Raw genomic sequence first — 23,976 nt, 5'->3', positions numbered from 1 at the left:
ATTTCTACATTTCCAATACATTTTTATGGTTTTCTATGGTACATAACTACTAAAATGTGAACCTTCCCATTGAATCTAAAATATCATAATGACCATAGTTACTCTAATTCCAGTTTTTCTAATAATAGAAATCTTAATTTCTATATACTAATATATCTGTAAAATACAGCTAAGAAATCCATTTTACGGTAACTACATTTAATGCACATTAGTAACAATAATCATAATCTGCATAATACAGTAAAATTATTTAAATTCAGACTTGACAACTGCCAAATTATCAAATATTCTAGATTATCCAACGGTCATGGAAAAGTGTATAAAACACATAAAATCATTCAGGAAGATGGACCAAACTAAAATGTTAACATAGACTCTACTATTATTAATGTCTTTTTTAAAGGGAGCCTGCCAGCAGGAATATGCCTATGTAACACAGCTCGCTTCCAAGTACAGTTTGCTCACCTGAATAAAATGCTGCCCGTTTGTATTAAGTCTGTCACCCCATTGCCCAGAATGTCAACTTTTCAATCAATATGCAGAATTTTTTTTAATTTCCCCAATGTGTTCTTCATACCCTCCTCAACAAATCCACCCCCATCTGCAAAGATTACATTGAAGTGCAAACATGTACAGCAAGACATAATCCAGACAGTTAAAAATAAAATAAAAAATAAAGAAAAAGGTTGTATCAAAGAACATGGTGGCTGTCGTTTTTTTAAAGGGAACCTGTCATATTGACCATAGTATCTGAGCTGAAGGCAGCATAACTAGCAGAACGTGCAGAAAGCCATTCTGTGCTGGGCTGTGAATGAGGGTGGTTGTGTCTTACAGTGTCTGCCAGGAAAACAATCTTTGGGAGTCAGGGACAGTAAAAAAAATCAATCAAGCTTATTGTCAGGGAGAGTGAAGGGAATGGCTAGGATTCCAAAGTCATGTGTGTTGTGTACAATAGCAGGGCAGCTGATAGGAAAAGAGGAGACAGCACCTGGGGCTGTGACTGCAATTAGAAGTACATATGCACCTCAAAGGCAGCTACCTGCAAGCAAATACTTTCATTTTGTTTACCCATTTTCACAGAATTATTATTTTTTTTTTTTGTGGGGTTCAATATAATTAAGATATATATATATATATATATATATATATATATAGTACAGACCAAAAGTTTGGACACACCTTCTCATTCAAAGAGTTTTCTTTATTTTCATGACTATGAAAATTGTAGATTCACACTGAAGGCATCAAAACTATGAATTAACACATGTGGAATTATATACATAACAAACAAGTGTGAAACAACAGAAAATATGTCATATTCTAGGTTCTTCAAAGTAGACACCTTTTGCTTTGATTACTGCTTTGCACACTTTTGGCATTCTCTTGATGAGCTTCAAGAGGTAGTCCCCTGAAATGGTTTTCACTTCACAGGTCTGCCCTGTCAGGTTTAATAAGTGGGATTTCTTGCCTTATAAATGGGGTTGGGACCATCAGTTGCGTTGAGAAGTCAGGTGGATACACAGCTCATAGTCCTACTGAATAGACTGTTAGAATTTGTATTATGGCAAGAAAAAAGCAGCTAAGTAAAGAAAAACTAGTGGCCATCATTACTTTAAGAAATTAAGGTCAGTCAGTCAGCCGAAAAATTGGGAAAACTTTGAAAGTAAGGGCTATTTGACCATGAAGGAGAGTGATGGGGTGCTGCGCCAGATGACCTGGCCTCCACAGTCACCGGACCTGAACCCAATCGAGATGGTTTGGGGTGAGCTGGACCGCAAAAGGGCCAACAAGTGCTAAGCATCTCTGGGAACTCCTTCAAGACTGTTGGAAGACCATTTCAGGGGAAGCTCATCAAGAGAATGCCAAGAGTGTGCAAAGCAGTAATCAAAGCAAAAGGTGGCTACTTTGAAGAACCTAGAATATGACATATTTTCAGTTGTTTCACACTTGTTTGTTATGTATATAATTCCACATGTGTTAATTCATAGTTTTGATGCCTTCAGTGTGAATCTACAATTTTCATAGTCATGAAAATAAAGAAAACTCTTTGAATGAGAAGGTGTCCAAACTTTTGGTCTGTACTGTATATTAACTAACTATTTAATGTAATGACACAGGAAAGCAGAAAGCACAGCAATAACACTGCTGTCTCTCTCAGATTTGCAAAATACTGCATACAAGGGCTGCTGGGCAGGTTCTTATATAGTAAGGGGTAGGCAACTTTTTGTATTGGTTGCTAGGGATGTTGCTAAGCTCAGACAAAGACATTGCAGCCTTCTCATTGGCACACAAGCAAGAAGGGAGGTTACTGATGAAAGAAGAATCTAGAATATACACTATGTAGAAGTATGTTTCAATCAACTTTAGGCTAATGTGTATGGCCACCTTAAACTTACAGTAAGTGTGCTATTACAAGTCATGACACAAATGTCATTGAAAAAATCAGTTAACATTTTCTTGCCATTGTTTACTTAATGCATTAAGAATTAAGATGAGGATCGCTACTTGTGTAAACCAATAAATAGGTGGTGTGAAGTCAGACAAAAGTGTCTAACATGTCTAGTAAAGGTGGATTTACGTGGGGTGAGGAGAAGAGGATTGTTGGTAAGGAAGCAGTTCTTCCTGACAGTTGGCTGCTTGTTAAGTGAATGTGGGTTACCAATTGCTGCTGCTTTTGCTTATCCTCATACATAACCATTGCTCCGCACCTCTGATCATTTCACTTGATGAACGAGCATTTTACTGGTTCATCTGGTGATCTGCGGCACTTTTAGATGGGCAGACTATCGGTAACGAGTGTTTGTAGGAGTGTTCGCTCCCGATAATCGGCCCAAACATTGGGCTGAGTAAATCCACCTTAAAGAGGACCTGTCACCACTCCTGACATGCCTGTTTTAATTGCTTCATGCATTCCCTGTGTGAGATCCAATTCTGGAGCATCGATTTTTATTACTCTATGTTGTGCCATTTCTTTATTATTTAAACTAGAAGTTATGAATGAATTGCTAGCACTGTGCAGTAAGGGTACAGAGGGGTAGTAACAAGTTGGGGGTGTGTATCTGCACAGACTGAAAAATGGCAGCACTAAATGGATAGAGTGAGTTTTTGCAGGTACACCCTCCCCCAACTGGTTACCTCCCCTCTGTACCCTTAGGCCCCTTTCACACAGGCGAGTATTCCGCGCGGATGCGATGCGTGAGTTGAACGCATTGCACCTGCATTGAATCCCGACCCATTCATTTCTATGAGGCTGTTCACATGAGCGGTGATTTTCACGTAGTCATGAAAATAAAGAAAACTCTTTGAATGAGAAGGCGTGTCCAAACTTTTGGTCTGTACTATATATATATATATATATATATATATATATATATATATATATTATAATAATCACAGGTCGGCACTGCCTTATATGGTCACGGTGCACGAGTCTATGGGATGGCGTCCCAATGTAGAATCAATGAAAAAGACCGACACTCGCTGTTGATAATTCTTTCTTTGTATTTATTCAGTCACATGTACAGGCAATAAGTGACGCGTGCGTTTCGGTGCTGCCGCACCTTCCTCAGACTTATCCTCATACAAAGAACATTTCATGTTTAAATAGAGCGCCCAAACACAGAGAAATGACATCACACAGAAAACCACACCCACCAATCAGTGTTAAAACAAAAACATATGAGTTCCTTTAAATTCACTTTAGTTTGTTCCTTACTTCTTTCTTCCTTCATTATTTTCGCTGTAAATAATATATAGAAAAAAATCCATTTATTTTCTTACAAAGGATATTTTTGTCAAAAAATTATTATTTTCATTATTTTCTTTTTTCTTTTTTATTTTTATTTTTTGTTTTAAAGTTTTTTATTTGTTTTTAATTGCACTATTGCAATACTCAAAAATATAACATTATAGAAAAATTATTATCCTGAGAAAAATATTATTATACCAAGGTGATCTATCAGAGGAAGCTTTGTACATTATACTCCCGGTTGAGTCCGTGGGGCTCAATCGTTCGTAATCGATGTATCCAATAAGCCTCCCTCTGCAGCAATAACTTGTTCCTATCTCCACCCCGACGTGGAAGGGGTACACTGTCTATAATCTGGTAACGCAACTGTGCCACTGTGTGTCTATGTGCATGGAAGTGGAATGGTACAGGAAATAATAAATTTTGCTTGCGGATGGTGGACTTGTGGTTACTAAGTCTGTCTTTCATCCTAGTGGAAGTCTCTCCCACGTACAATAGACCACAGGGGCACTTTAAAATATATATAACAAAACGACTGTCACAGGTAAAAAATTTTTTTATAGGTATGCGTTCGCCAGATTGTGGATGTGTAAAGTGTGTACCCTTAATCACACTAGAGCAGTGTACGCAATTTAAGCAGGGAAAAGTTCCCATTTTAGGAGTAGCCAGTACTCTCTGTATAGATGCAGTTTTACTACTTCCAATGTCAGCCCGTACTATCTTATCACGTATATTTGTGGCTCTTTTGAAGCACATCATAGGTGGTAGTTTAAACTCCACTACTTGTGGGTATGACTTTGACACTACATTCCAATGTTTATTTATTATCCCTCTCAATCTCTGAGACCATGGATGATACTGAATTACAAGTGGAATCCGTGGTTCTTTTAGGGGCTTATCCTGTTGTTTTATCTCAACTCGGTTCCTTTGTTCTTTTAATAAGTGATCGGGATAACCTCTCTCCTTAAATTTCTGGCTCATTTCGTCTAATCTTTCCTTACATAATTCAGCTGTGCCCACTATGCGCTTAACCCTTTGAAATTGGGAAAAGGGGAGGGATTTTTTTGTGGCTGCTGGGTGGTTGCTAGTATACATGAGTAAGCTATTTCGATCTGTATTTTTTGTAAATAGATCCGTGTATAACCCACCTGTGTCTCCCTTAATTACCCACGTGTCTAGGAAAGAAATTTTTTGTACATCAAAATGCAGAGTGAATTTCAACTCAGGCCAGACAGAATTGAGGTGAAGAGTAAATTGTTGAAGGGATCGAACGTCGCCGCGCCATACGCAAATAATGTCATCGATAAAACGACGCCAAAATTTGCAGTGTTTTCTATAGAAATCATTAGTATAGACGAAATCCGTCTCGAATTGTGCCATATAACAATTTGCGTACGGCGGTGCGACGTTCGATCCCATCGCGGTCCCACGCCGCTGCTGATAAAAAGAATCCTGAAATAAAAAGTAATTTTGTTCTAGAACAATCCTCAATAATGTCAAGAAAAATTCACATTCTGCATTGTTGTAATGACTTGGTTGTAACAATGTATCAATTGCTTTCAGACCTTTCTCATGTGATATTGATGTGTATAAATTACATACATCAAAGGTAACAAGTAAATCATCTTTTTCTGAATGCAGAGTTTTAATTTCCTGCAAAAAATGCTCAGTATCACGCAAGTATGATGGAGACAATTTAGTAAATGGCGTAAAGATTTTTTCTAGAAAAATTGCCAAAGGTGAGAGGATTGAGTCAGTAGATGCCACAATGGGACGGCCAGGCGGTTTAACAATGGACTTATGTACTTTTGGTAACGTATAAAAAACGGGAGTAATTGGATGTTGGTTAACCAAAAATCCGCCCAATGTGGCATCAATGACCCCCTCCTCTATGGCAGCATTCACAACAATTTGTATCATTTCTTTGATGCGAAATACAGGATCATTCTGTAAAATCTGATATGTATCTGTATCATTTAGTTGCGACAAAATTTCTGAAACATAATATGCTTTATCAAGGATCACCAGAGCACCCCCTTTATCCGCTGGTTTGAATACCAGAGACTTATCCTCCAACAATTGATCAAGTGCACGTTTTTCCTCCAAAGGTAAATTGGATTGTAAATGCATATTGCCAGTCTTGCATTGTTGCAACAATGTCTCAACATCACGTTGCACTAGATTTATAAAAGTTTCAATAGGATGGTGTAGACGCGGAGGTGAAAATGTGCTCCTGATCTTCAGATTAAACATTTTAGCTGTTAGGGAACCAGTACCAGTCTCAGAATGAACGGATTGAGGGACCATGTGTTCTGAAGAAAAATGGGCCTTTAAACGTATATTACGGTAAAACCGTTGTAAGTCAGTATCAAGGTTGAAAGTATCAAGGCTTCCAGTGGGGCTAAATGATAAACCCTTTTGTAATAAGTTCATGTCGGCCACACTCAGATTTTTAGAGGACAGATTGAATACTAAGTTTTTGTCCTTACCTGGGACCTCGTGATCCGTGGAGCGTCTGCCTCGCCTATGATGGCGCCCGGCTCGCCTTGTCTTGGCTTGCGTGGTCGTCGGCCTAAAAAAGGCGCCCGATATCCAGTAGAGACGTCGCTTCCAGAGCCGGAAGAAGCCGAACCCACTCGCCAGTCTCTCATGATGTCATTTCTCTGTGTTTGGGCGCTCTATTTAAACATGAAATGTTCTTTGTATGAGGATAAGTCTGAGGAAGGTGCGGCAGCACCGAAACGCACGCGTCACTTATTGCCTGTACATGTGACTGAATAAATACAAAGAAAGAATTATCAACAGCGAGTGCCGGTCTTTTTCATTGATTATATATATATATATATATATACACTCAACTAAAGAATTATTAGGAACACCTGTTCTATTTCTCATTAATGCAATCTTCTAGTCAACCAATCACATGGCAGTTGCTTCAATGCATTTAGGGGTGTGGTCCTGGTCAAGACAATCTCCTGAACTCCAAACTGATTGTCAGAATGGGAAAGAAAGGTGATTTAAGCAATTTTGAGCGTGGCATGGTTGTTGGTGCCAGACGGGCCGGTCTGAGTATTTCACAATCTGCTCAGTTACTGGGATTTTCACGCACAACCATTTCTAGGGTGTACAAAGAATGGTGTGAAAAGGGAAAAACATCCAGTATGCGGCAGTCCTGTGGGCAAAAATGCCTTGTGGATGCTAGAGGTCAGAGGAGAATGGGCCAACTGATTCAAGCTGATAGAAGAGCAACGTTGACTGAAAAAACCACTCGTTACAAACGAGGTATGCAGCAAAGCATTTGTGAAGCCACAACACGCACAACCTTAAGGCGGATGGGCTACAACAGCAGAAGATCCCACCGGGTACCACTCATCTACACTACAAATAGGAAAAAGAGGCTACAATTTGCACGAGCTCACCAAAAGTGGACTGTTGAAGACTGGAAAAATGTTGCCTGGTCTGATGAGTCTCGATTTCTGTTTAGACATTCAAATGGTAGAGTCCGAATTTGGCATAAACAGAATGAGAACATGTATCCATCCTCTGATGGCTACTTCCAGCTGGATAATGCACCATGTCACAAAGCTCGAATCATTTCAAATTGGTTTCTTGAACATGACAATGAGTTCACTGTACTAAAATGGCCCCCACAGTCACCAGATCTCAATCTAATAGAGAATATTTGGGATGTGGTGGAACGGGAGCTTCATGCCCTGGATGTGCATCCCTTAAATCTCCATCAACTGCAAGATGCTATCCTATCAATATGGGCCAACATTTCTAAAGAATGCTATCAGCACCTTGTTGAATCAATGCCACGTAGAATTAAGGCAATTCTGAAGGCAAAAGGGGGTCCAACACCGTATTAGTATGGTGTTCCTAATAATTCTTTAGGTGAGTGTATGTATATGTGTGTGTGTATATATATATATATATAGGCGATGTGTACAGTATGAGTGCTGGAAGGTGTGTATATCCCACCCAGATACTTCAGCTGTGTGAGATAAATAAAATCCAGAGAAAGCTGCAGGGGTTTCAGCAAAGCGTAGTTTGCTGAGACAGTTTTGTTTACATTTTGTCCTGGGCTGGATTTCATTCGGACTGGTGTTTGTGTTGGTAGTGGGATCTGCCAGTCCACACCCTTCCAGTCCTGAGATCATCGCAGGTGAGGTCTGCTGTAATCGGGGAGGGATAAAACCAACTTTCTGTGTGTCAGTCGAGAGAGAAAACTTGGAAACAGAGGCCTACAGAGGGTTGAGGGGCCACAAGGCTTTGTAAAGCCTGAACTTTGGGGGGCCCAGCAACGCCTTCAGAAATAGGGTCGCACGGTCAGAGTCGGGAGGACTTCTGGACCATCTTCCCCCAAAGGTGCTGATGTGTTCACAGCCTGGAGGCTGCTGGACCATATGTGGTTGAGGGGCCACGAGGCTACGTGAAGCCTGATCTCTTCCCATATGGACTTGTGTCTGATGAACATTAACTGCACGTTTCTGCTGGAGCAGCCTACCAAGCATATACAAGGTGGAGATCCATTGCGTCGGGCAGTCACAAATCAGACATCTGACGGGCAGGTTGTGTCGCCGCTGAATGTCAGCAAGGTGAGCCATGGCCGTGTAAGATCTGAAATGGCCAGAGATTTTCCTGGCCTGCCGCAAGACGTCCTGGACCCAGGGGTATTTGGCAACAAATCGCTGCATGACGAAGTTCAGGACGTGTGCCTTGCACGGCACGTGTGTCATTTTGCCCTGTTTCAACACACTCAGCAGATTGGCACCGTTGTCGCACACCACTTTACCAACCGTCAAATTGAGCGGGGTTAGCCACTGATCTGCCTTGAATGCAAAGCTGAAAGGAGTGCAGGACCTGTGTGGCTCTTGGCTTCCAGGCACAACAGACGCAGCACAGCATGGCAACGTCTCACCTGGCATGTTGAATAGGTTCTGGGGATCTTGGGGGGGCGCAGCGGAAGAGAAGGTAGCAGCGGAAAAGGAGGAGTCAGCCGAGGAGGAGAGGGAGGATAGAGTAGGAGGAGGAGAAGAGGAGGCAGGCCTGCATGCAATCCGTGGCGATAACACCAAATCTACACGGGTGCCATGGGTTGCATGCTTGACGGCCGTCAGAAGGTTCACCCAGTGGGCAGTAAAAGTTATGTACCTTCCCTGCCCGTGTTTGCTAGATCACGTGTCTGTGGTCAGATGTATCTTGGCACCGACACTGTGTTCCAGAGATACATTCACTTGCCTCTGAGTCCACCTATATATATGGCAGTAGTTGGCGGGCTAGCAGTTCCGACAAGCCAGCGGTCAACAGTTGTGCAAGAGGGTTATCCGGCGTCATCATCTTTTTACGCTCGAACATTTGGGCCACGGAAGCCTGCCTTTTGCCAGATAAACGTGAGGACGTCACGGTGGAAGGTGGAGTGGAGGACAATTGGGAGGAGAGAGGAGAAGGAGAAGAGGCTGGACGGTGAGCGCCTGGAGTGTGGCTTTGTGGGTTCTGAGGGCGTTGCTCCCACTGGGCTCGGTGATGGGAGGCCAGGTGCCTTCTTAAGGCAGTTGTCCCTAGGTGAGTGTTTTTGGCTTACCGCGACTTATGCGTTGATAGCAAAGGCTGCAGATGGCAACACTATTGTCAGCAGCGGACACGTTAAAAAAAGCCCACACTGCGGAGCCATGTGCCGGCGTCCTGGGAGCTTCAGATGTGGCCGTGCATGATAGATGGCTCACTCCTGATACATTTGCAGTCTGCTTTTTGCCTTCTGTGCAATGTAAGTTTTGCCTGCTTCTCCTCCCTATCTGCTGCTCCGTCTCTCCCTCTGAACTCCCCTCCTCTTCCTCTCTTGTGGGCACCCACGTGACGTCCATCAACACGTCATCATCGACGTCACCTTCCCCACCACTAACATTAGAGATCTTGGAGTAGGCAGCAACAGCGGTGACCAACCTCCTTGGGCTGATCTGGGTACTGTCGTCAGACTGCTGAGTGGCGGCCGTTGCTACCTCCTCTTCCTGATCCGATGGCAAGAATGGCTGCGCAACGGAAATTTCTTGTAATGGATCGGAAAATAATTCCTGTGACTCAAGCGGAGGGGATGTTGTGGTGGTGGTGTTGGTGGTGGTGTTGTTGGGGGTGCACACAGCGGAGAATGAAGGTGCAGATAAAGAGGATGAGGAGGGTGCAGAAGTGGAAGGCTGAGTGAGCCACTCAACCAAGTCTGGTGCATCCTTTTACGTAATCACACGCACCTTCTGCAACTTCCCACTTAGGCTCTGGCCTGGTGCTCCTGCCCGACCCCTACCACCCCTGCGGAAGGGCCTGCCTCTTCCTCTGCCTGTCATTTTATAAATGACCCTGTGACAAAAGTCTCTATAGAAGCGCAGTATTTGTGGAAGAAGGTATATAACACCCCGCTTCAATAATTTTTTCCAGTACCGTTTGTCACTGTGTGTAGCAAAACAGCAAACAAATGCTGCAGTACCTAAATGCACTATAAAGAAAGTATATTGGTATATAACACCTCGCTTCTATCAGCTCATTTGAGAGGCGACTGGTATATCACACCAGTTATAATTATTTTTTGTAATTGCGTTTGTCACTTTGTAGTCCAGTCACTAACACTGCTGCACAATACAAATCCACTTTAATAGGCTTTCTATGTTAGAAAGTATATTATAAGTGTATTACACCCCTCTGTACTGCACACCTATCAATAGTACACCTATACCAGTCCTTAAAAGGACTTTTGTGGGCCTATTAGCTAGCGATTTGTTTCCCTAATAGTCTGTCCCTGCTCCACACAGCAACCTCTACCTACACTGACAAAAGACAGAATGTAAAATTGGTGGCCAGATCAGGTCTATTTATAAGGTAGGAGGTATGTCCATGTGCTGAAACTTTTTTAATTGGCTGTCCTGTACCACCTGATGGATGTGTCATGGGTCAAAGTTCTTCACAATGTAAAAGAATATGGCGGGCGCGAATATCGCCATATGTTCGCATGTTCGGAGAATCGCGAACAAGCGAAGTTCGCCACAAACCGACCGCCAGGCGAACCGCACAGCCATCTCTAATCCTATGCTAACCCGTGTAAGAGGAAGCAGGATAGTGAAACCTGAGGTGACAAAACTGTTGGAAAATCTGAAGTAGATGTGGTTACTGAGAAAAGTTCTTATGAAAATGTGAAGTTATGGGAAATATGTAATTGTGATGATGATGATGATGACGCCCCTTTTCCTTTGCAGGCTTCGATCGGGGAAGAAGCTCCCCTGTTGGTAAAAATTTATGTGAATTGACAATGCTGATTGATAATGTTGGTAGCACACAGCTGAGGGTGACCACTGTAGTAAATGTGCAGGAAACTGTGGCAGTGTTAGAGGGTGTACCAGTCTCCAAAGTGTTGTATTGGTAGTGAGCTTGTGTGCAGTGTTGATGAAGATGTTGTAATATACAACGCGAATCAGGCAAATAAAAGAGAGCCTGAGCGGGTTCAGGACATGAACCTGATTAAGTGGGGAGAAGTCAGTATAGTGTCTGAGAACTATTTCCAGGTAGTGGAAGGCCCTATTATCTCCAAATTCAAAGCATCCATCACAGCATTGGAAGCAAAGATCACAAAACTGGAGGAAAAGCTGAAAGGCTGTGCTAATACAACTGGAAGATGAATGGCACAATGATGAACAGTTGAAGCGCCAGATAAAAGAGGCCAAGAAATCCAAGTCAGGACCTGTTGAGAATGGGTCTGAAGATAGTGGTGCTGTGGTGCCGACCGAGGCAGAGAAGATGGAAAAAGTTTCTGCTGAACAAGTTGAAAGGGCTGATGTGGATACGGAGGCCAGGAGACGCATGGCAGTGAGTAATTGGGACCTGGTCATGAAAGTCCCTTCCGCCATCAGTGGCTTCCAAAAAGTCAGCAGCCTTTTGGGGAAGAAATACAGTGAGATGGACGACCAATATACCGATGCTGTCTACTTCTTTGGGATGGCTCTCCGAGAGCTTGCACGAGTGGAGAACAATGTCCTAGGTGACCCTCTAGACCAGGCATCCTCAAACTGCGGCCCTCCAGCTGTTGCAAAACTACAACTCCCAGCATGCCCGAACAGCCTACAGGTATCAGTCTACAGCAGGGCATTGTGGGAGTTGTAGTTTTACAACAGCTGGAGGGCCGCAGTTTGAGGATGCCTGCTCTAGACGGAATGCCAGAAGAGGAAGATGAAGAGTCTGATAAGGACCCCAATGTTCCCCGTACCTTCAACTTCGATGAGAAAGAAAAGGAGGAATTAAAAGTGCCGGTATATGATGCCATAATCGAGAAGGATTAGAAGGTTGATGAGTTGGAGTGAGAGAACTCCTCAGATGCTGCAGAGCCCAAAGAAGAGGCTGAAGGAGAGTCTGCCGATGTGGAAAAAGCCAATGAAGAAGCAGAGGACTCTGAAACCGACGCCAAATCTGAGGAAACCACTACTGAAGAGAAAGAAAAGAGTCAGCGCAAGATCCTCAAGAATCAGAATGAGAAAATGAAGAAGCAGCTGTCTGACTAACAGGTGGAGCACAGCAATCTGAAGCTAGAATACCGCAAGAGCGTAGAGCTGGGCAATCAGCAGCTGACCCAAATGCAGAGACAAAGAGAAAGGAAAGTAGAGAAACAAATAGAGCGAGATCAAAGAGGGCGATAGCGCATCATTGTCGCTCGTAAAAGAGTAGAAAGAGAGTATCTGGCCATTAGATGGGCACCGGAGTCCCCTAGGCGTTATCTACTGGTAGAAAGTCAGTATTTGTGACAAACTGAGCTCTGCTGGCCTGGGTGTGGCACAATAAAGGAAAAAGTATGACCACGGCCACATCGTCCGGAGGACACTGTGCAATGTCGAAAAATGCTCAGACCTACGGTCTGAAGAGAAGGGGATATGTGGCGATGTGTACAGTATGAGTGCTGGAAGGTGTGTATATACCACCCAGATACCTCAGCTGGGTGAGGTAAATAAAATCCAGAAAGTTCCAGTGGTTTCAGCAAAGCGTAGTTTGCTGAGACAGTTTTGTTTACATTTTGTTTTGGGCTGAATTTCATTTGGATTGGTATATAGGTTTGGTAGTGGGATCTGCCAGTCCACACCCTTCCAGTCCAGGTATTGTCTTTTACCTGAGGTGATCGTAGACGAGGTCTGCTGTAATCAAGGATGGATAAAAGCAACCCTCTGTGTGTCAGTTGAGAGAGAAAACTTGGAAACACAGGCCTACAGAGACTCTGTGTGGTCTCAGCCAGTAGGGTTGAGGGGCCACAAGTTTTTGTAAAGCCTGAACTTTGGGGGGGGGGGCAGCAATGCCTTCAGAAAGAGGGTCGCACAGTCATAGTTGAGAGGACTTCTGTACCATCTCCCCCCAAGGGTGCTGGCGTGGTCACAGCCCGGAGGCTGCTGGACCGTATGTGGCTGAGGGGCCACGAGGCTATATGAAGCATGATCTCTTCCCATATGGACATGTGTCTGAGCATACCTGCTAAGGCTTGCAGCCTGATACCCTGTGCTTAGAGATGAGTCAGGGAAACTATTGTGTATTAGTTAGAGCCCAGACGAGCAGGTGTTTGTTTCATTGTGATGCTGATGTTTGTGCGGGTGCTGGAGTGTCTCAATAAAGCACCAGTTTGGACATTAAATCCTTTTGTCTGCAAAGAAGTCTGTGATTGCGACCCCCTGAGAGAGAGCGATCCCTTACAATATATATATATATATATATATATATATATATAATATATATATATAGTAAAAGCAGCAGGGCAGCGCTCCGGTCTTCCAGTGAAACAAAGTGGATCTTTATTACACCCAATAGCAATGCAACGTTTCAGCTGTCTCAATGGAGCCTTTGTCTGGCAGTGAACACAGTGCTCTGAACACACATTTAAATAAGGCTGTGCATTAAAGTTTACATGATTGTATTCAATTGGTGCATAAACATGATTCAATTAAAAAACAACCGTGTCACGTACCGGTGACCAGACCAGCCCACCACGTCATGTGACAAGGGTTGCCCAAGCCCTTAAGGCCGATTCACCTCACACTACCACACGCTGTTACGCCCTGCGTCGGGACGTAACTCGAGCTCAAATCGCCACCTGAAGCCTGCAAGCACACCCACGTAATAACACGAAAATGTTGCTGCCACCACCCGCCAGTTATAAGGTCGACAGGACACCCCTGAGTGTTCCACGTGCAAGCCGACACATACACACGGTAGTAAGCCTCACGGAAAAACATACAGCCTCAGACTGCACACACACTCTTCATGGAGCTAACAGGTTCTTAAGGTTACAAGACAAACCATCAAACTTTTAGGTTTAATGTATAAAAAATATATTGGTTACAAATATTGGTTACAAAAAATGATTAACAAAAAACATACATAAATGGCAAGCAATTGTAAAATAAAAAGGAGAAAACAAAGAAAGTTCTAATACTTAACATTTGTGTGGTAAAAGTCCTTTCCTCCCAGTAGATTTGGGCAGAGTAATGGTGCACAAACCAATTAGATTGGATCTCCCACTTTGACACCCAAATATCCAGGGATTACATTTTTATGCCTTTCCTCCAGGGGCAGGCCTGAGGTTGGATTCTCACTCTTACCTCTGGCTCAGCCCCTCTGTGCCAAGCTACATTACCCATGCAGCCAGCCCCCTGGCCAACTAGGGAACAGTTGCCCTGGTGAAGATACAGACCCCAGCCCTTCTTCATAATTCATATCTCATTGTTCTGAGTCCTAGCATATCAAACGTTACATGTCCAGGACGCTCGGAAGATGAGATCCTTATTTTAAGAAGATGAAGAAGAGTTTATATGCCATGTCTGGTGTCCATTAGATGCCCCCATCATACCAGAGATGATGAGCTAGATTTTGGGGACATTAGATCCCTCCTGAACAAGTTATCAAGGATTGCGGACTATGGTTCATCCTCTGGTTAGGAAGCCCCCATGCTGACATAAGGCGCCAGAGAGTCTGCTGTCCCCTGTCCCGAGTGTGACTAGCAAAAGAGCCCATCCTCGTTAACATCTCTGTGCTAACTACCACTGGGGAGCAGGCTGCTGTTTTCCCAGGTATGAGGCAGACATCTCGGCCTATATGCAGCCTTAAACCAATTCATCAATGGCTGCTGGCCTGGCAACACAAATACATAAATACATACTGTATACAGTGAGGTCCATAAATATTGGGACATCGACACAATTCTAATTTTTTTTTGCTCTATACACCACCACAATGGATTTAAAATGAAATGAACAAAATGTGCTTTGACTGCAGACTGTCAGCCTTAATTTGAGGGTATTTACACCCAAATCAGGTGAACGGTGTAGGAATTACAACAGTTTGCATATGTGCCTCCCACTTTTTGAGGGCCCAAAAGTAATGGGACATACTAATAATAATCATAAATCAAACTTTCACTTTTTAATACTTGGTTGCAAATCCTTTGCAGTCAATTACAGTCTGAAGTCTGGAACGCATAGACATCACCAGACGCTGGGTTTCATCCCTGGTGATGCTCTGCCAGGCCTCTACTGCAACTGTCTTCAGTTCCTGCTTGTTCTTGGGGCATTTTCCCTTCAGTTTTTGTCTTCAGCAAGTGAAATGCATGCTCAATCCGATTTAAGGTCAGGTGATTGACTTGGCCATTGCATAACATTACACTTCTTTCCCTTAAAAAACTCTTTGGTTGCTTTCTTCAGTATGCTTTGGGTCATTGTCCATCTGCACTGTGAAGCGCCGTCCAATGAGTTCTGAAGCATTTGGCTGAATATGAGCAGATAATATTGCCCGAAACACTTCAGAATTCATCCTGCTGCTTTTGTCAGCAGTCACATCATCATTAAATACAAGAGAACCAGTTCCATTGGCAGTCATACATGCCCACGCCATGACACTATCACCACCATGCTTCACTGATGAGGTGGTATGCTTGGGATCATGAGCAGTTCCTTTCCTTCTCCATACTCTTCTCTTCCCATCACTCTGGTACAAGTTGATCTTGGTCTCATCTGTCCATAGGATGTTGTTCCAGAACTGTTAAGGCTTATTTAGATGTCGTTTGGCAAACTCTAATCTGACCTTCCTGTTTTTGAGGCTCACCAATGGTTTACATCTTGTGGTGAACCCTTTGTATTCACTTTGGTGAAGTCTTCTCTTGATTCTTAACTTTGACACACATACACCTACCTCCTGGAGAGTGTTCTTGATCTGGCCAACTGTTGTGAAGGGTGTTTTCTTCAGCAGGGTAAGAATTATTCGGTCATCCACCACACTTGTTTTCCGTGGTCTTCCGGGTCTTTTGGTGTTGCTGAGCTCACCGATGCATTCCTTCTTTTTAAGAATGTTCCAAACCGTTGTTTTGGCCACGCCTAATGTTTTTGCTATCTCTCTGATGTTTTTTGTTTTTTTTTTTCAGCCTAATGATGGCTTGCTTCACTGATAGTGACAGCTCTTTGGATCTCATCTTGAGAGTTGACAGCAACAGATTCCAAATGCAAATAGCACACTTGAAATTAACTCTGGGCCTTTTATCTGCTCATTGTAATTGGGATAATGAGGGAATAACACACACCTGGCCATGGAACAGCTGAGAAGCCAATTGTCCCATTACTTTTGGTCACTTAACAAGTGGGAGGCACATATGCAAACTGTTGTAATTCCTACACCGTTCACCTGATTTGGATGTAAATACCCTCAAATTAAAGCTGATAGTCTGCAGTTTAAGCACATCTTGTTTGTTTCATTTCAAATCCATTGTGGTGGTGTATAGAGCCAAAAATGTTAAAATTGTGTCGATGTCCCAATATTTTTGGACCTGAGTGTATATATGTGAATCACACCAGAACATGTTATACCACAACACATAACCATAAAACATATATTATCACAGCAAACAATATAATAACTAGGAATAAGGCGGTCCTTATTCCTGACAAACCGTGATTAAAAATATTTCATATAGATATTCCATAGTTAAATCCAGTGTACTACATGATTATATACATATCAAGTGTCCCATAATAGTATAAATAACATAATAATGTATAAATCCATAATGATGTATCATTAAAGCATAATTGATTCAATAAAGTGCACATGTGCTAATAGTGAACATAATTGTTGGTTAAAACCGAAGACATACAGGCACCATGATCCCGACCATGTGTGGAAAAAGTTGGCGTCCCATGGTGAATAATGCGAGTGCGCAAGTATACAACAGGCTAACGCGAGAGCCCAGTGCATCCCGCCCATGCGCATTACAAACAAAGTTCATGCCCATACATACAATGAAGGGCTAAGCTTAAGCAATACAATGTGCATGACCAGGCGGACCGAAATGTGTATGGATCGTAACCATGACAATGGAATAGCCGATCCTTTTGGGGAAAACATCGGAGATATTAAAGGAACATATTAGCTCTCCCTATATAGCGCAGATCTGGGGTGTCTACAGCAGGACACAGATCCCTGTGTCACCTGGGACATGTGAACCCCTTGTGGAATAAGGAAGAGGGACACCATCAGTGTCCCCCAACCCCGATCCCTGCAGTCCAGATTGCACAAAGGAATTGTAAAGAGAATGTGCCATTAGAGGGGATACACGGTTCCCAGTAAAAACTGGGACACGCACTCCCATGAATAGCAGATCTTTTAAGTCTCCCTATTGTGGGGATTCGCTCTGGTAGGCAGCTTAGCGGACGTAGTATAGAGGCAACGGACCAGGTTTTAAATCAATCTTCTGTGTTTATTCACACTCATAACATAACACAACAGTCCCTTTTCAGTCTTGGTGCTTGTTCACACACAGAAAAACAAAATAATGTTCACCTGGTATGCTGGGTGTCAGTTCACACCCAGCTGAATGCTCAGACTCAGAAAGTCCACTTGCAGGCTGTAAGGCGGCCTGCTCGCCTGACACATGGTCTTCAGACCTCAGCGCAGACATCTCCACAGCTCCACTGTCAGAGGGACTTAATCCACACCAGCTGACAGTGCTGACTGCTTTAAAACCTGCCAAGACCCTGCCTGGAACGTGGGGAGGAGCCACCCACCCAGAACTTTGGCTACTCCCAGTAAAAGCCGTCCCCGATCAGCTTTGCAGCCATACTAAAGAGCTCAAGTGTCAGACTGCAATCTGCAATACTGACACTTCACGAAAAAAACGGCTCTTACCTCACCGAGGCCAGGAACCTCGGTGACACGTACCGACCATCAATGATGGCCCCTTGTTCCTTCCTACACTATATAGAGCCAACCTGGAATGTCTACAATGGGACACAGTCCCGAGTGTCAGCTGGGGCACATGTAAGTCCGTGTGTGAAACGAGGAAGTGGGGCACCATCAGTGTCCCCCATCCTCCATTACCACACTCCAGATCACACACAAACAGTGAGGCAAACCATATAAAGGGGATATTAACGTGTTGTACCCTAGGATGCCTATCATGGGGGAACCACGGTTCCCGGTATAAACCGGAACCCGAGCCTCCATGCGGGATGAGGAACAGGGACACTATCAATATCCCCATGCCTCAATTACCCCATCCCAGAGCACACACGCCAGGTACACATTAAAGAGTTATGTCTACCTATCCAAACAGAGGAAAACTAAATAGAATCAGGATTCCTCCATGTCTGATCCGGAGAGGCATGGGTGGCACAATTAAGTGTCACCCATACCCCACCCGGGTAACAGCCATCAATTAAATTCATACCAATTAAATTCAGGTCCCCCAAGTCAATTAAAAGAGATTGAGGAAAAATTTATATATTGAAAGATTGCAGTAAAAATGCATCATGGGTAATACAACAAAAAGAACATAATCATATGGGGGTTTCATGTTGAATGATGTCTTCATGATAGTCGCCACGATTGATTTAATCAAAGTTTCCTAAATAAAAAAGGGGGAGATATATTAGATGTATAGAGCACTGTTCTTTACTTATACATTACAGGTAGTGGACTAGATTCCCATTTGATAGTATGAGGTTAAACCACTCTAAACTCCAGATTCTATCTCTTTGGTTTCAATGTTTGTAAAAGGTAAATCCAATAAAGTTAACGTTGTTTAAGTAGAACAGTTCTATCACCACCACGTCTAGGCATGACCACCTGTGGTCAATAATTCTAAAACGTAAATTCTTCTCAGTATATTTGGCTTCAGTGAAGTGTTTAGACTATGGTAGATCCAGTTTCTTTTCACAAATCGTGTACCTCTGTTGGTTGAGCCTTGTTTTGATGTCCCATGTCGTCTCCCCTATGTATAGGAGACGACATGGACATTCAAGCAAATACACAACCTATGTAGAGTCACAAGTTATGTTTAATTATGTACTCCAACCCTGTGTTTGGGTGCGTAAAAGAAGCGGCCTTGAGCATGAGGGAACAGTTTACACAATTATGACATAGGTAGCAACCCGTTTTTGATGCGCCAAAGTAGGACCGTAATGAAACCTTCTTAGTACCTACATCCGCCCGTACTAGTTGATCCTTAATATTTTGTGTACGTCGGTAGGACATAAGAGGAGATTGTTAAACTCAGGAATGTGCCTAAAATTACTGCCCAAAATGGGCCAATGTTTCCTTAAAATATCATTAATTTTAACACTCAAGGGAGAGTAGTGTGAAATAAAGGGGATGCGACTTGATCGTTGTTTTTGTCCTCTCCTGGCTTAATATAGTTTCCATAGAAAGAGATTGGACTCTGGATGTATGAAAACATATAAGTTTCTTAGGATACCCTCTCTTAATTAATTTAGCTTCCATCTCATTCAACCTGTCTTTCAAATCATCATCATTCTGTACTATTCTCTTGATCCTTAGGAGTTGGCTAAAAGGCAACGATTTTATCATGCTCCTAGTATGACAACTGTCATACCTGAGTAATGTATTTTTGTCTGTTGTTTTAATGTACAAATCAATATTTAGGTGTCTACCATTCCTTTTTACTGTCACGTCCAGAAACTGAATTTCCGTTTCAGATGAAACTAATGTGAATTTTACCTCAGGGTCTATGTTATTAAGAAAATCCCCAAAGTGGTGTAGATCCCCTGATGTACCTGTCCATAATAGAAATATGTCATCTATGTAACGCCACCACCCCAGAACTTGTCTGAAGTGGTGGCTCACATAGATGAATCTTTCCTCCAGATGTGTCATGAAAATATTTGCATAATTTGGCGCCACGTTCGACCCCATCGCGGTCCCACTCAATTGAATAAAATAGTCATCTTGGAACATGAAATAGTTCCAGGTAAGTACTATTTGTAAAAGAGAAATCAAAAACTCTTTGCATTGTGCAGAATAGGGTGAGTCAACCAGACAAGTCTTAACCGCATCAATGCCTCTCACGTGAGAAATTGATGTGTATAGACTAACGATTTTAAAAGACGCCAGGATAACCCGTTCTGGAAGTTGTACATCTCCTATCATATTCAAAAAGTGTGTGGTATCCCGTATATATTTGATTTTGCAGAGCTGACAAATGGTCATAATATCCTATCAAGAAAGATGGCAATTTGTGAGAAAAGAGATCCAATCCCTGAGACGATATGGCGTCCTGGTGGTGATGTGAGAGACTCATATATTTTGGAGAACACATATATTACCGGTGTTCTAGGGCGATCTACATGAAGAAAAGAGTACAATTTGTCATCAATTATACCCCTGTCTTTAACTGAATTAAGTATTGCCTGAATTTGTCTCAGGAATTCAAATTTGGGATCACCAGTTACCTACGTTACACATTCTCATCACTAAATTGTCGAATAATCTCATTTGTATAATCCACTGTGTTCATGACGACCACTGCCCCCCCCTTATCTGCCGGTTTAATGGTCAGATGAGGGTTATCAGAAAGCTCTTTAAGGGCATTGTTTTTTATAGATGTTAAGTTCCTTTTGGAAAATACCCTATTGTTATTGTGACAAAACTAACCTCGCCACTGGGTTTTGGAGGGGCCTGTTTGCCAGCCTCTTGCCTCAGGATTATGGCCTATATACTAACTTTGAAGGAGAAGATAGACCGGCCACACAGCCTAAATTTGTGGAACTGTTTTGGGCAGGAAAGCCATGCTTGTGGTCGGCCAAATGTGACTTCCATGGAATTCTGGAACCCCTGATCAAATCTGGGTGATTTTTGTATATGTTTTTTGCCCAGATCAGAGCTATCCATGGATGTATAAATTATGGGGATATGTGGGGTTTTGAGGTGTTTTCTGTGTTTTGGGAAAAATGTGTTTTCTGCCTGTGAGTGATTAAGGTAGCCCATTATGTTTGGTAATTGTTTCACAGGCAGAGCCTATTGTGTTTTGGTAATTGTGTTTGGTAATTGTAGGAGGACATGGAGAAATACCTTACTAATTGCAATAATCATTTTGATAAACTTAAATGTGATGTACAATCCACCAAGAGAAAGAAATGGCAAAGAGACATGGAGGATTATAATACAGGTTTTATTTATTGCTGGCAAGGTGACCAGAAGCGTAACAGGAGGAGAAATGTTAAGAGTATGGATTGGATCCCCCCAAAGTCCAAGAGAACACCATGTCCAAACCAAATGGACAATTCACTTACCCCATCCACAGGTGTGACTACCTCTCCAATACGTGTTTTATCTTCAGATGAAACTAATACCTCTGCCCCCAATTATATGCTAAAAGTGATATTTCACCATAAATTAATCATGTGTCTCTTGATGCATTTATGAATGCTGTCAAATTGGATCTAGAGGAATTGAAACAATTGCACTCTTTTCTTTATGTAGATTGCCCTAGAACACTAGTAATATATGTGTTGCCAAAAATACATAAAAATACATACACCACCAGGACGCCCTATCGTCTCAGGGGTCGGATCTCTTTTCTCACAAATTGCCATCTTTCTTGATAGGATATTATTAAAATTTTTCAGCTCCGCAAAATCATATCTATGGGATACCACACACTTTTTGAATGTGATAGGAGATGTACAACTTCCAGAACAGGTTATCCTGGCGTCTTTTAAAATCGTTAGTCTATACACACCAATTTCTCACGTGAGAGCCATTGATGCGGTTAAGACTTGTCTGGTTGACTCACCCTATTCTGCACAATGCAAAGAGTTTTTGATTTCTCTTTTACAAATAGTACTTACCTGGAACTATTTCATCTTCCAAGATAATTATTTTATTTAATTGCATAAGACCGTGATGGGGTCAAACGTGGCGCCAAATTATGCAAATATTTTCATACACATCTGGAGGAAAGATTCATCTATGTGAGCCCCCACTTCAGACAAGTTCTGGGGTGGTGGCGTTACATAGATGACATCTTTCTATTATGGACAGGCACATCAGAGGATCTACACCAGTTTGGGGATTTTCTTAATAACATAGACCCTGAGGTAAAATTCACATTAGTTTCATCTGAAACGGAAATTCAGTTTCTGGACGCGACAGTAAAAAGAAATGGTAGACACCTAAATACTGTTTTGTACATTATAACAACGGACATTACTTAGGTATGACAGTTGTCATCCTAGGAGCATGATAAAATCGTTGCCTTTTAGCCAACTCCTAAGGGTCAAGAGAATAGTACAGAATGATGATGATTTGAAAGACAGGTTGAGTGAGATGGAAGCTAAATTAATTAAGAGAGGGTATCCTAAGAAACTTATATGTTTTCATACATCCAGAGTCCAAGCTCTTTCTAGGGAAACTATATTAAGCCAGGAGAGGACACAAACAACAAGATCAAGTCGCATCCCCTTTATTTCACCCTACTCTCCCTTGAGTGTTAAAATTTGTGATATATTTAAGGAAACATTGGCCCATTTTGGGCAGTAATTTTAGGCAAATTCCTGAGTTTAACAATTCTCCTCTTATGTCCTACCGACGTACACAAAATATTAAGAATCAACTAGTACGGGCGGATGTAGGTACTAAGAAGATTTCATTCTAGTCCTACTTTGGCGCATCAAAAACGGGTTGCTACCCATGTCATAATTGTGAGCACCAATGATAAATGACTCACAGAAGTGAGTTCCCGTGCAGAGCCAGCACGTATGGTAGTACGCCAAAGGGAGAAAAACAGGGCTCGCACTCAATAGTATTATATATGTATAAATTTTATTAGCTTCTCCATATGAGACAAATCACAATAAAAACACATAGAAAACAATAGATGGTGGTAAGACGAGCACACAAGATGACACGGAGCACAACTAACACCTGGAATGGCAAATGAATACAGACAGTAGATGTATAAATATAGCACATATGTGCATGTAGGCCAAGCAGGATATCAAAAAAACATATAGTCAGGCAAAACTATAGAGGCTAAGTAAAGGTCTCATATATGGTAACCAAGATATACATATAAAGTGCAAAGTGCAAATATAACAGAGTACATGGATAACTAAAGCTAAATAGTTCACTGTAAAGCCATAGACAAAATACCTATGTAGTGCTCCAGCAACCCCAACGTACGTTTCACGCAAGGCTTCTTCAGGGGGAGGTGTGTGTGAGGAGGGGGCTGGTAGGGTGACTTATATAGCCAAGGAAATGACTAGTAGATAGAGAGCAGCTGCAAACACTAGGGGAACAGGACATGTGTGGCCACACAAGGAAGGGAGACGAGTGCGCTCCAAGCTGGAGCGCATCGCGTCACTTCCGGTTCCTGTAAGTGAACCGCATGGTGGAACGCAAAGCGCTACTTCCGGGATTCGGTGAGGGTAAGGCAAAGATAGAACTATGACATGTGACAATCGAACGGGGCCGTGGAGCCTAACTATGACATAGAGGGGGAAATAGAGCTCATGTTATGAAACAATGCAGAGTACATCGCACCAAAGTGCAGAATGACAACAGGTGACACATCACATGACACAATGAAGAACGGCCACAAAGGAGACCACATACAGCGCTACAATATTAATCATAACAATAAATTAAATATATAAAAATATAAAAACAAAATAGTATTACCACAGTGATGCCTATAACAATATATGTATATATTTATATATATTAATAGCTAAAGTGAATAGAGTACAGACACTGCTGTACATATGTGAAAAAAACTATATGGTATGTATGGGTGCATGTGGACGCACTAGAGCATGGGTGCAAAAGAAAGATTGCGCATATGCGCACGTGAGTGCACACGCACACAGACACAGGAAGGTGCATAAATGTGTATAGATGAATAACCTGCACTGATGGAAAAAATGTGAATGCAG

Source organism: Bufo bufo, chromosome 3 (assembly GCF_905171765.1).
Source record: "Bufo bufo chromosome 3, aBufBuf1.1, whole genome shotgun sequence".
Classification (NCBI taxonomy): Eukaryota; Metazoa; Chordata; class Amphibia; order Anura; family Bufonidae; genus Bufo; species Bufo bufo.
This window is presented reverse-complemented; position numbering follows the sequence as displayed.